Source organism: Salvelinus sp. IW2-2015, linkage group LG31 (assembly GCF_002910315.2).
Source record: "Salvelinus sp. IW2-2015 linkage group LG31, ASM291031v2, whole genome shotgun sequence".
Classification (NCBI taxonomy): Eukaryota; Metazoa; Chordata; class Actinopteri; order Salmoniformes; family Salmonidae; genus Salvelinus; species Salvelinus sp. IW2-2015.
In genome coordinates this window covers 4,947,567-4,961,104 of record NC_036870.1, presented here as the reverse complement: position 1 = coordinate 4,961,104, position 13,538 = coordinate 4,947,567, and the positions used below count along the sequence as shown (strand labels likewise).

The 13,538-nt window shown below is 41.9% G+C and overlaps 2 pseudogenes; both read left to right on the top strand.

The window, feature by feature from the left end:
- The first annotated feature begins 935 nt into the window (after positions 1-935).
- Positions 936-2,461, top strand: LOC111956161 (free fatty acid receptor 3-like; annotated as a pseudogene).
- A 6,754-nt stretch (positions 2,462-9,215) lies between these two features.
- Positions 9,216-12,503, top strand: LOC111955463 (free fatty acid receptor 3-like; annotated as a pseudogene).
- The last annotated feature ends 1,035 nt before the right edge of the window (positions 12,504-13,538 follow it).

The window sequence follows — 13,538 nt, the reverse complement described above, 5'->3', positions numbered from 1 at the left end:
GTAATGTCTTAGTATGGGGTCACATTTTTTGTGTAATGCAAATGACCTGTACCGTAATGTGTATGTCTTTTATGCATGCCTTTGTTAAATATGCTGCAAATAAGACAAATGCTCCTTTAATGAAAATAAAGAATTAAAATGATTTTGACACTTCTCAGGGAATTTGCAAGGTTTGGTCAAGAAGGGGTCCCATATTGTGTTGAAGTCCCCTTTTTTGTGTCTAATTGTGGTGTCATTTAGAGTAGTACTTTTCAATTGAATACAACTTTATTCATCCCAGAGGGGCTTTATTGTGTTACGTTGACGAAGTTTACCACACTTGCAACTCCAGTAAGAGAATTCCAGTACGAGACATTGGTTCCTAGAGTGCGCGATTGATCGGTATTCTCAACAGACAACAAGCATTACTACTACAGTACAAACTATGCTGGGAAGCATACACAAGAATAAAGTGGGTTCGATATTTTGAGGCCTCGATCTAAGAAGAATGTGCATTTTAAAATGTCCATAACATTTTTTTTTTTAAAGAGTAAAAGTGCAAGGGGCAAATGTATCCCCTGTAATAATTGATAACTAAGGTTAGGATATTCTGAATATTCCGTTTATATATTCATACGTTTAACTATGGACACTAGAGGATTTGCTAATGAAACAGTACACAACAGGGTGTGCACTATGGGGAAATAACCTCGTAGCTTAGTTCATTTTAAGAATGCCCTTTTTGTGTGACTAGAAATAATGAACAGTCATTATAGAAGTAGCATAACTGTTTTGTGGTGCATCTCCATGGTAATAAAGTAATGACAGGAAGTGAATGAGACAACAATGTCATCTGAGATGTTAGTTGTGCAATTCCGTTCAGATAGCTGTCTCCCAATAGTTTTGGGTTGAAATGTCAGTATTTCATGATGCTCTTCTCTCTCTTGTAGTGACAACAACGCTAACAGTACCTGCCAATATGAGGCCAGCAGATTACATTTCATGCAGCTTTGCGCTGTTCGTCTACATCACCACCTTCCTGATCGGGGTACCTGCCAACATCCTGGCATTCTGCACCTTTTGCCGAAAGGTGCGTCGCAAACCTGCCCCCATCGACATCCTGCTACTCAACCTGACTATCTCTGACCTCATCTTCCTTGCCTTCCTGCCCTTCAAGATGAAGGAGGTTGTTGATGATTTTAACTGGACCCTCCCTTACTTTCTGTGTCCAGTCACTGGTTTCCTGTTCTTCTCAACTATCTACAACAGCACTCTCCTCCTGACCGCGGTGAGTGTGGAGCGCTTCCTCAGCGTGGCGTATCCCGTAAGGTTCACAGCACCAGGCAGGGTTGTCCACGCACAGTTGGCCTGTGTAGTTTTCTGGATCCTGTCCCTTGCACACTGCAGTGTTGTCTTCGTAATGCAATTAGACAAAGATGCCGACAACACTACCTGCTATGGGAATTTCAATGATGTCCAGCTTATTACCCTTCTCCCGGTACGCTTAGAGATGTCCCTGGTTCTCTTCTGTGTACCCTTCCTGATCAGCACCTTCTGCTATGTCAACTTCATCCGTATCCTGTCTAGGCTTCCCAACATCAGCCAGCACCGGCGCCTGCGCGCCATTGGGCTGGCGTTGGGGACTCTGCTAGTGTTCGCCCTCTGCTTTGGACCCTACAACGTGTCCCATATGGTGGGGATCATGCAGAATAAAGTCCCTACTTGGCGCAACAATGCCATTCTGCTCACCACCTTCAATGCCTGTCTGGACCCCATCGTCTTCTACTTCTCCTCTTCAGCTATTAGGAGCACTCTCAACCTGAAGCGAATCAAGGCTAAGCTCAATCCAAAGGCCACAGTCCAAAGGCCATGCTGGTAATACACCAGACCCTATGGACTCCACCCATTCGTCCAGCCAGAGGTTTGTCGCTGCTGCCAAAAGGGGGACAAATTACACCCCACGATGAATCAGTGACTAGTAAATCAGTTTTGTCCATCCATACAAAGTGTACACAAAGCATTGAAATTGTGTATTTCCACAATGTGATCTAGAATTCTGATACCATGGTCAAGCATTTTGATAGCATTTGTCCATCTGAAAACTGCTATAGACTACTGGTAACTAAGCTTGTGTCCCACAAGGGTTATTACAGTACATTTGAATTACTTGTACAGAGGGTAATGATGAGAATAGTGCATTAGAATGGTAAACTTTAAAATATGTTATTAAAGGGAATAAAGAAGCTTCCAATTTGTCTTTGTGGCTAATCTTATGGCATGCTTATTGAGACTGTAAACGCCAGAATATCAATATGCAATTGCTGCACAAATTATTTATTTGAAAAAAATCAGTATCAGAAAAGTCACATTGTGGTCATTGCACTTGAATTGACAGTATATTGTCTATGCGTTATTACACATGTMATTTGTCATGCTTTTTTAGTGATCAGTTATTGTCAATAAACTCCTTATTAAGACATTATCCTTACCTAATGTTATTGCTTTTCTTGCCAACTATCTTTTAGATTTCTCATCAAGTCATTCATGTCAGAATCAAATATAATGCTTATCAGTGTAGCTATTTCAAGAACCGTGAGGGTCATTTTTATCTAGAGGAAATTATAAGAGGAGCTTGTAGGAAGGAATATGCTTATTTGTGTAGAGTGTATATTCTCGTATGTATTTTTATTTCTCGTGTTGTAGAGGAAGAGCTTGCAAGTAGCATTTCACTGTACTGTTCACACCTGCTGTATCCTGTGCACGTGACAAATTAGATTTAGGTCATTTCCGGACCTCTTCATGACAAGGGCCCAAGTTTCAAGTCAGAAAAGAACAACAGCACACTTGTATGTACAGTATTGGTGTTCGCCTACGAGTTTTTGGAGGGTATTTTTTGGTGTTTTATTAGGATCCCCATTAGCTGTTGCAAAAGCAGCAGCTACTCTTCCTGGGGTCCACACAAAACATGAAACAGAATGACATAATACAGAATATTAATAGACAAGAACAGCTCAAGGACAGAACTACATACATTTAAAAAAAGGCACATGTAGCCTACATATCAATGCATGCACACAAACTATCTAGGTCAAATACGGGACAGGCGTTGTGCCGTGAGGCGTTGCTTTCTGTTTTTTTAAACCAGGTTTGCTGTTTATTTGAGCAATATGAGATGGAAAAGAGTTCCATGCAATAATGGCTCTATATAATACTGTACGCTTTCTTGAATTTGTTCTGGATTTGGGGACTGTGATAACAAGACTGCTGGCATGTCTGGTGGGGTAGGTGTGTTTTATTTTTTTATTTCACCTTTATTTAACCAGGTAGGTGTCACGCCCTGACCTTAGAGAGCCTTTTTATGTCTCTATTTGGTTTGGTCAGGGTGTGATTTGGTGTGTGCATTCTATGTTTTGTTTTTCTATGATTTTTATTTCTATGTTTTGGCCGGGTATGGTTCTCAGTTAGGGACAGCTGTCTATCGTTGTCTCTGATTGGGAACCATATTTTCTTTGTGGGAAGTTGTCTTTGTTAGGGGCACTTATGCCCTGTAAGCTTCACGGTTGTTTTGTATTGTGTATTGTTTTTGTCTGTGTCATCATCTTAATAAAAGGAATATGTACGCTCACCACGCTGCGCTTTGGTCCTGTTCCTTTGACGGCCGTGACAGAACTTCCCACCACCAATGGACCAAGCAGTGTGGCCAGGAGTATGAGACAACCTGGGAAGAGGTAGAGAGGTGGTCGGTCAACCCAGGGAGAGTGCCAGAGCCCGCCTGGGATTCAATTGAGCAGTGCGAAGAGGGATACCGTAGAATGGAGTCGGCGAGACATACACGGTTAGCGAGGAAGCCCGAGAGGCAGCCCTAAAAAAAAAAATTGGGGGGGGCACACGAGGAGATTGGCTGAGTCAGGTTGGAGACCTGAGCCAACTCCTCGTGCTTACCGTGGCGAGTGTCGTACTGGTCAGGCACCGTGTTATGCGGTGGAGCGCATAACACGTGTTATGCGGTGACCGCTGACCCATTAGGGATGCAGGCAATGAGGCAGTGATCGCTGAGATCTTGGTTGAAAACAGCAGAGGTGTATTTAGAGGGCAAGTTGGTTCGGATGATATCTATGAGGGTGCCCGTGTTTATGGCTTTGGGGTGGTACCTGGTAGGTTCATTGATCATTTGTGTGAGATTGAGGGCATCAAGCTTAGATTGTAGGATGGCTGGGGTGTTAAGCATATCCCAGTTTAGGTCACCTAGCAGCAGGAGCTCTGAAGATAGATGGGGGGCAATCAGTTCACATATGGTGTCCAGAGCATAACTGGGAGCAGAGGGTGGTCTATAGCAAGCGGCAACGTTGAGAGACTTGTTTTTAGAGAGGTGGATTTTTAAAAGTAGAAGTTCAAATTGTTTGGGTACAGACCTGGATAGTAGGACAGAACTCTGCAGGCTATCTCTGCAGTAGATTGCAACACCGCCCCCTTTGGCCGTTCTATCTTGTCTGAAAATGTTGTAGTTAGGGATGGAGATTTCAGAGTTTTTGGTGGTCTTCCTAAGCCAGGATTCAGACACGGCTAAAACATCCGGGTTGGCAGAGTGTGCTAAAGCAGTGAATAAAACAAACTTAGGGAGGAGGCTTCTAATGTTAACATGCATGAAACCAAGGCTATTACGGTTACAGAAGTCATCAAACGAGAGCGCCTGGGGAATAGGAGTGGAGCTAGGCACTGCAGGGCCTGGATTCACCTCTACATCACCAGAGGAACAGAGGAGGAGTAGGATAAGGGTACGGCTAAAAGCTATGAGAATTGGTTGTCTAGGACGTCTGGAACAGAGAGTAAAAGGAGCAGGTTTCTGGAGGCGATAAAATAGCTTCAAGGTATAATGTACAGACAAAGGTATGGTAGGATGTGAATACAGTGGAGGTAAACCTAGGCATTGAGTGATGATGAGAGAGATATTGTCTCTAGAAACATAATTGAAACCAGGTGATGTCATCGCATGTGTGGGTGGTGGAACTGAAAGGTTGGATAAGGTATAAGGAGCAGGGCTAGAGGCTCTACAGTGAAATAAGCCAATAAACACTAACCAGAACAGCAATGGACAAGGCATATTGACATTAAGGAGAGGCATGCTTAGCCAAGTGATCATAAGGGTCCAGTGAGTAGTGAGGTTGTTTGGGGTCACAGACAGCTAGCCGGGCCATGGTTAGCAAGCTGGCAGAGGATGGAGGTGTGTTTTTAGCCACCTCGTGCGTTTCCGTCGGGAGATTGGTGGGGTACTGTGGGGTAGAGAGGACCAATCCAATTGGCAAATTAGATATAGTTATAGTGACCCAAGACAATTGTCCGATAGACCTACTCAGATAGCAGCCGATAAGACAGCTAACGATTAGCGGGCCGCAGATGGCCGTTCAGGTTACGTCGCGACGGTAAAATGCATCTAGAGTTTTTAATGAATTGGCCACTGCATTCATATAGATTATATCAACATAGTCTAGAACCAGTAGGAACATAGATGATCTCCTTTGTACTATTGAGCAAGAGGCCTGACCTATTTCTATGTAAGAAGCCACATTTTTTATATTCAGCTTCTTAATTAACTAACTCATCAATATGTTTTTTAAAAGTCAGCTTAACGTCTATACTAATACAACATACTAGGTACATCCTCTTCAATCATTAGAATAATTTTCGTACACTCGAGAAAACAACATATACTTMGTTTTACACGTATTCAATAATAATTTAAGGTCAATAAAGATTTTATGCAAAATAATGTACGCATAATGTAGATAATACAGATAGAGAACGATCAGCAGAGCGGACGATAGAGTACACAACCAACTGTATCGTCGGCATGACGGCATAATACAACTTTATTATTATTATTATATTTATATATTTCTGACAAAATATTATTATTAGTGTATACAATATATTTGTTTATTAGACATTCCAACATATAACACAATATCGAGATACAAAAAAATGTATATGCAACATTTGAACAACTGTGAACCCCCTCGGGTTATGATGTATATGACATGACGATATAGGGGCTATTTGAGTATTCCTTTAAAAAAAAAATGTATTTACATGTTTATAATGTTTATTTACATCTGTTTATAGCAGATGTTCTGAAAGAGCTGGAAAACCTGGACCCATACAAATCAGCTGGGCTTGACAATCTGGACCCCCTATTTCTAAAACTGTCCGCCGCCATTGTCGCACCCCCTATTACCAGCCTGTTCAACCTCTCCTTCGTATCATCTGAGATCCCCAAGGATTGGAAAGCTGCCGCGGTCATCCCCCTCTTCAAAGGGGGAGACACCCTGGACCCAAACTGTTACAGACTATATCCATCCTGCCCTGCCTATCTAAGGTCTTCGAAAGCCAAGTCAACAAACAGATCACTGACCATCTCGAATCCCACCGTACCTTCTCCGCTGTGCAATCCGGTTTCCGAGCCGGTCACGGGTGCACCTCAGCCACGCTCAGGTACTAAACGACATCATAACCGCCATCGATAAAAGACATTACTGTGCAGCCGTCTTCATCGACCTGGCACAAGGCTTTCGACTCTGTCAATCACCATATTCTTATCGGCAGACTCAGTAGCCTCGGTTTTTTCTAATGACTGCCTTGCCTGGTTCACCAACTACTTTGGCAGACAGAGTTCAGTGTGTCAAATCGGAGGGCATGTTGTCCGGTCCTCTTGCAGTCTCTATGGGGGTACCACAGGGTTCAATTCTCGGGCCGACTCTTTTTCTCTGTATACATCAATGATGTTGCTCTTGCTGCGGGCGATTCCCTGATCCCCCTCTACGCAGACGACACCATTCTATATACTTCCGGCCCTTCCTTGGACACTGTGCTATCTAACCTCCAAACGAGCTCAATGCCATACAACACTCCTTCCGTGGCCTCCAACTGCTCTTAAACGCTAGTAAAACCAAATGCATGCTTTTCAACCGTTCGCTGCCTGCACCCGCCCGCCCGACTAGCATCACCACCCTGGACGGTTCCGACCTAGAATATGTGGACATCTATAAGTACCTAGGTGTCTGGCTAGACTGCAAACTCTCCTTCCAGACTCATATCAAACATCTCAATCCAAATCAAATCAAGAATCGGCTTTCTATTCCGCAACAAAGCCTCCTTCACTCATGCCGCCAAACTTACCCTAGTAAAACTGACTATCCTGCCGATCCTCGACTTGGCGATGTCATCTACAAAATAGCTTCCAACACTCTACTCAGCAAACTGGATGCAGTTTATCACAGTGCCATTCGTTTTGTTACTAAAGCACCTTATACGACCCACCACTGCGACTGTATGCCCTAGTCGGCTGGCCCTCGCTACATGTTCGTCGTCAGACCCACTGGCTCCAGGTCATCTACAAGGCTATGCTAGGTAAAGTGCCGCCTTATCTCAGTTCACTGGTCACGATGGCTACACCCACCCGCAGCACGCGCTCCAGCAGGTGTATCTCACTGATCATCCCTAAAGCTAAAACCTCATTTGGACGCCTTTCCTTCCAGTTCTCTGCTGCCTGCGACTGGAACGAATTGCAAAAATCTCTGAAGTTGGAGACTTTTATCTCCCTCAACAACTTTAAAAATCTGCTATCCGAGCAGCTAACCGATCGCTGCAGCTGTACATAGTCCATCTGTAAACTACCCACCCAATTTACCTACCTCACCCCCATACTGCTTTTATTTTTTACTTTTCTGCTCTTCTGCACACCAGTATCTCTTCTTGCACATGATCATCTGATGATTTATCACTCCAGTGTTAATCTGCTAAATTGTAATTATTCGATTTTTGCCTACCTCATGCCTTTTGCACACATTGTATATAGATTCTCTTTTTTTCTACCATGTTATTGACTTGTTTATTGTTTACTCCATGTGTAACTCTGTGTTGTCTGTTCACACTGCTATGCTTTATCTTGGCCAGGTCGCAGTTGCAAATGAGAACTTGTTCTCAACTAGCCTACCTGGTTAAATAAAGGTGAAATAAAAATAAAAAATAAAATAAAAAATAATCCAAAAGTATATTTTTAGAGTGGAGTGAAATATTGTTTATGTTAATCTGTAGAGAACAAGAACTTTTGTTGAATCAAAGAGTCACTGATGTTTTATATGCAGTACTACACATATCCAGAAGACAGGTCCGTACTGTAGTACTACACTATTACACGGTTATGTACTACTAATGTACTAGGATCTAGGTTGTTAAGGAATATCTATAGGAGGGAACATGTACAAGATATAACACATTCCCCACAGCATCGAAGGATCCATACACTGACACTGACATTGTATTTTGTTATGTGAAAGTAGCATAAGTATGTGTAAAGAGTTTACCATTTTGTTTAAAAGTTCAGAATATGTCTCTTGTGGAAATTGAGATGGGGTACATATATTAAGTATTTCAATTTCTTACACATTTTTAATAATACTTGTGAGCTGTAGACACGTATTAACCAAAGGTTTCATTTGGTTATAATAATGATTTACCAATGAAAAAGTCAGTAGTTCATTGCATATTATGTAATTGTGGATTCAATTATTTTTCATTATTTTGCCTATTTTCTCAACTGTCATCCCCTTGCTTTTTGCTTTATAGGTATGCTCTGCTAGTCCTAAATCCAGACATAATCCACACATGTGATTGTTCCCCCACAACGTAGACCAGTTATAACAAACTTATGTTTTCCTGGAAGGGTGAGCTTTCATGAATGGGGTCAAAATAAATATGCTAGAAGCGATAGAAACAAGGATGTTTTCCCCAGAAACTAATAGTGTATATCATTGGTAACTCACATTATCATGGTTCAATGATACGTGTTCCATTCTGTGGACTGAGAATAAAAATACTTTGCACAACACATACATTTAGATTATTTTAGAGTTGTAAAAACTACATGTAATTGACCAAAGTTAGTGTAATTGCCTGTAGTTCTTGAAATTAGAGAAAATAAAAAGGTCATCTAGAGAAAATATTGTAATTTATACATGAAAAACGTAAAAAATCTACTGTATTTATGCTTGTTAATCTTTATATACTGTACGTATCCATATTGCCCAGGTATCTCACACACACACACACACACACACACACACACACACACACACACACACACACACACACACACACACACACACAAAACATATATGTTTTTCTCCAAAAAAGGTAGGAGGGTGAGTCATGACTGACAGGGGCCTTAAGGTCCTATAACTATGACCAAAGAGAGCCAGTGGAGAGGGAAAGGGGTACCTCTTTTTGGTTTGGATTTTTGATACTTTGCATTTCGTGACTAATTTGCACTCACTTTCCACCTCCTTGAATAAAACCACTTCCAACTCCCTAGACCAGTGTAAGACAGATGCCTATGACTGTTTAATCTTATCTGATTGTCTGGTTACCATAATGTCTTAGAGGATCTGGGCTACTGAGTAGGCGAGTTTGAAGAAAATTGTAGAAGGTGCAAATGTATCCTGTCTAATCATTGATACCTCAGGTTAGTATTTTCAGAATATTAAGTTTGAGTATTCAAAAGTTTAACTTCATGGACTCTGCTAAAATATAATACTGTAAATAATACTTGACAACTATGACAACACAACTCATAGTAGCTACACATCAGTTACTACACATCAGAATCAACGTTGTTTCCACGCCATTTCAATGAAATGACKTCGAACCAATGTGGAATAGATGTTGAATTGACGTCTGTTCCCAGTAGGCTCCTGCCAATAGTTTTGAGTTGAACAGTCAGTATATCATCTTACTTGTGGTGACAACATCGCTGACAGTAACTGCCCACGACAGCAGCAGATTACTTTCCCGGCGGTTTGCACTATTTGTCCAGATCACCACCTTCCTGATCGGGGTACCTGCCAACATCCTGGCATTTTGCACTTTTTGACGAAAGGTGCGCCGCAAACGTGCCGCCATCCTGCTACTCAACCTGACCATCTCCGACCTCATCTTTCTGCCTTTCAAGATGGAGGCGGCCGACAAAGCAGGAATATAACCTCTACTACTTCCGGTGTCCAGTAACTTCTACATAGGGCTGTGGTGGTCACGAAATTCCATCAGCAAGTGATTGTCAAGCAAATAATTGTCGGTCTCACGGTAATTGACTGTTAATTAACATAAACACATTTAGCATCTCCTGGCTTCCACACATCCCTGCCACTGATGCAGACCTTTGGAACATGTACATTTTAAAAAGTCTAATAAATATATGTAATGTAACCTACACCTTCACAATAAATCCATTATTTATTTTAGAAAGGTCTAACATGATATGAAGAAAATGTAGTCTATTTCAGAAGAACAGAATAGCATACTCTGAGTTGTCCTTATGTTAGGTCCTGATTGAGCTATGCAAATTGGCTGTGGGCTACATTAGTTAATTTAGCAGACAAGATTTGCTTAGAATTCCATGGAATTATTTTATATTATTTTATAGTATGAAGAATACAATTGAACAAATCTGGATCACGAACAACAAAAGCACTAGCCCATGTCAATCTACTATGCCCCATAGTAACAAAGTTTAAATATTATATTCTGTGTGAGAAATAAATATTCAAAACATACAGTACCAGTGAAAAGTTTGGACACACCTACTCATTCAAACAGTTTTCTTTATTTTTACAATTTTCTACTTTGTAGAATAATAGTGAAGACATACAGATTGACTGACCTTCATGTCTTAAAGTAATGATGGACTGTCGTTTCTCGTTGCTTATTTGAGCTGTTCTTGCCATAATATGGACTTGCCTAAAGCTCAGCATTCAACACCATAGTACCCTCCAAGCTCATCATTAAGCTCGGGGCCCTGTGTCTGAACCCTGCCCTGTGCAATTAGGTCCTGGACTTCCTGACGGGCCACCCCCAGGTGGTGAAGGTAGGAAACAACACCTGCACTTCGCTGATCCTCAACACAGGGCCCCCACAAGGGTGCGTGCTCAGCCCCCTCCTGTACTCCCTGTTCACCCATGGCTGCGTGGCCAAGCATGCCTCCAACTCAATCATCAAGTTTGCAGATGACACAACAGTGGTACTGTAGGCCTGATTACCAACAATGACGAGACAGCCTACAGGGAGGAGGTGAGTACCCTGGGAGTATGGTGCCAGGAAAATAATCTCTCACTCATCGTCAACAAAACAAAGGAGCTGATCGTGGACTTCAGGAAAAAGCAGAGGGAGCACCCCCATCCACATCGACGGGACCACAGGGGAGAAGGTGGAACGCTTCAAGTTCYTCGGCATACACATCACTGACAAACTGAAATGGTCCACCCACACAGAGTGTAGTGAAGAAGGCGCAATACTGCCTCTTCAACCTCAGGAGGCTGAAGAAATTTGGCTTGGCACCTAAAGCCCTCACCATTTTTTTTGCACACTTGGCAGTAAGCTATAAATGTCATCTATGCACTTAAATAGCGAACGGAGGACGTTTTTCCCGTGGTTCATTTTCATGCCAGCCAGGTAGGCTATTCTCCGGTTGTAAAGATAAGCAATGTGCTTAATATTAGGAAAGTTGATAAATAAATATAGTAGGCCTCCTCTTTTTAATAGAGGCCATCCCTCTGTTTTCTCACTCAATCGCATAGCCTATAGAAATGTTGCGCGACGTGAGCTCATGGGCTCTCATGAAGTGTGATTAGATTTTCAATTACATTTGCATTGATGTCAAAGTGATTAGAGGGACAATAGAGTGCTGAGTACCAGGCAGTTAGCAAGTTTGGTAGGATACTAATGACCATCAGCAGCATCAGAGCTTGGAGAAGCCTAATTACCGTGACTAAACGATCATATGGAATTTTACTGTCTTCATGACTAGTGATCGCCGGTGTGGCGGTAATACGGTCCCCGCCACAGCCCTACTTCTACACCACAATCTACACCAGCACCCTCCTCCTAACAGCAGTGACTGTGGAGCGCTACCTTGGTGTCGCTTATCCCATAAGATTCACAGCATCAGGCAGGGTTGGCTACACTCTGTTGGCCTGTGTAGTTTCTGGATCCTGTCCCTTGCCCACTGCAGTGTTGTCTTCGTAATGCAATTCCAAGTTACCAATCATAATACTATGGAGATTTCACCAAATGTACAGCTCAGTATTCTTTTTCCTGTACATTTAGAGATTTTCCTAGTTCTCTTCTGCATTCCATTCCTGATCTGCTGCTTCTGCTATGCCAACTTCATCCGTATCCTGTCTTGGCTGCCCAACATCCGCCGGCAGAAGCGCATGCGTACCATCGAGCTGGCTCTGGGTACTCTGCTGGTTTCCATCAAAAACCAGCGTTTTGGGTCTTACAATGTGTCCCGCCCATGTTGTGGGGTTCATGTCCAAAGTCACTACTTGGTGTGACAAGCCAACCTGATAAACACCTTTAGCTCCTGTCTGGACCCCATAGTCTTCTACTTCTCCTCTGCTGCAAAGAGCAAGTTCAGACACTGCCTTTGTAACAGCGTTAAGAGCACACTTCACAGCTTGAAAAGTCGCCAATGAAGAGGATCCTTTTCGATGGTGCAACTGGTTAGTAGTCAAGGAAGGCATTCATGTGGTCGACGACTGTGCACTAATTATATAAAAAATATATATAATTTTTTTTATTTGTATTATTATCAGAAAAGTTATATTGTTGTCATTGCATATAGTTTGTCTCATGCTATGCTGCATGCATTTTATTGTCATGTTTTGATACTCTCATCTTAAAACTTGTTTTTGTTCTTATGCAGATAAGAACCTAGTGCCAATAAACTCCTTATTAAGACTTACCAATATCATTATGTAACAACATTGCTTTTCTCTATTATCACTAATTGAAAACAAACATTGACATATGACGGCGGCTTCAGTCATTTATGAGCCTGTAAAGTGAGTGCAGTGTAAATGTGATTGACTCTGCCGTCTGGTGGGCAGAAACATCTGATTATGCCCAGATTATTTCAATATCTCATATTTTCACAATCAAAGCCCAATGATTTCATTGCTGACCAACTATCTGCCATGTTATTTTACACTGATCCTAATGTGATTGCAACACATTTCCATGTAAATATATCTGAGATACCTTACATTGAACATTCAAGGGTTGCTGAGAGACAATGTTTGGAGAGCTTTGGGAACAAAGATTGCGACAGGAGTTTATTAAATTTGCGCAGCATATCACATCACAGACACTTGTCAGTGGGTAATGCAGTGAGGGAGGAGTGTTCTGATTTGATCTGACAATCAGCATCCGGCAGACACTGTGCTGCCAGTACATTTGAGGATCCAGTCGGATGACATCGTGATCATGAGGATACAGATTTTCAAGATCCATGGAGGTGAGTTTGTCATTGGAAAACTGACACTTACTTTTCCACTCACATTAGTTACAGTATGAATGAGGTATCAGTAAAAAAAGATGGGTTATTCATGAAACTTTACCACAACAGAATGTATCATCTACTTTTACCCCCTATGAAATTAATATTGAATAGCATCTATTCACTCTTTTAATGTATATCGTGTTAACATTCTAAGTAAATTCTGAATTAT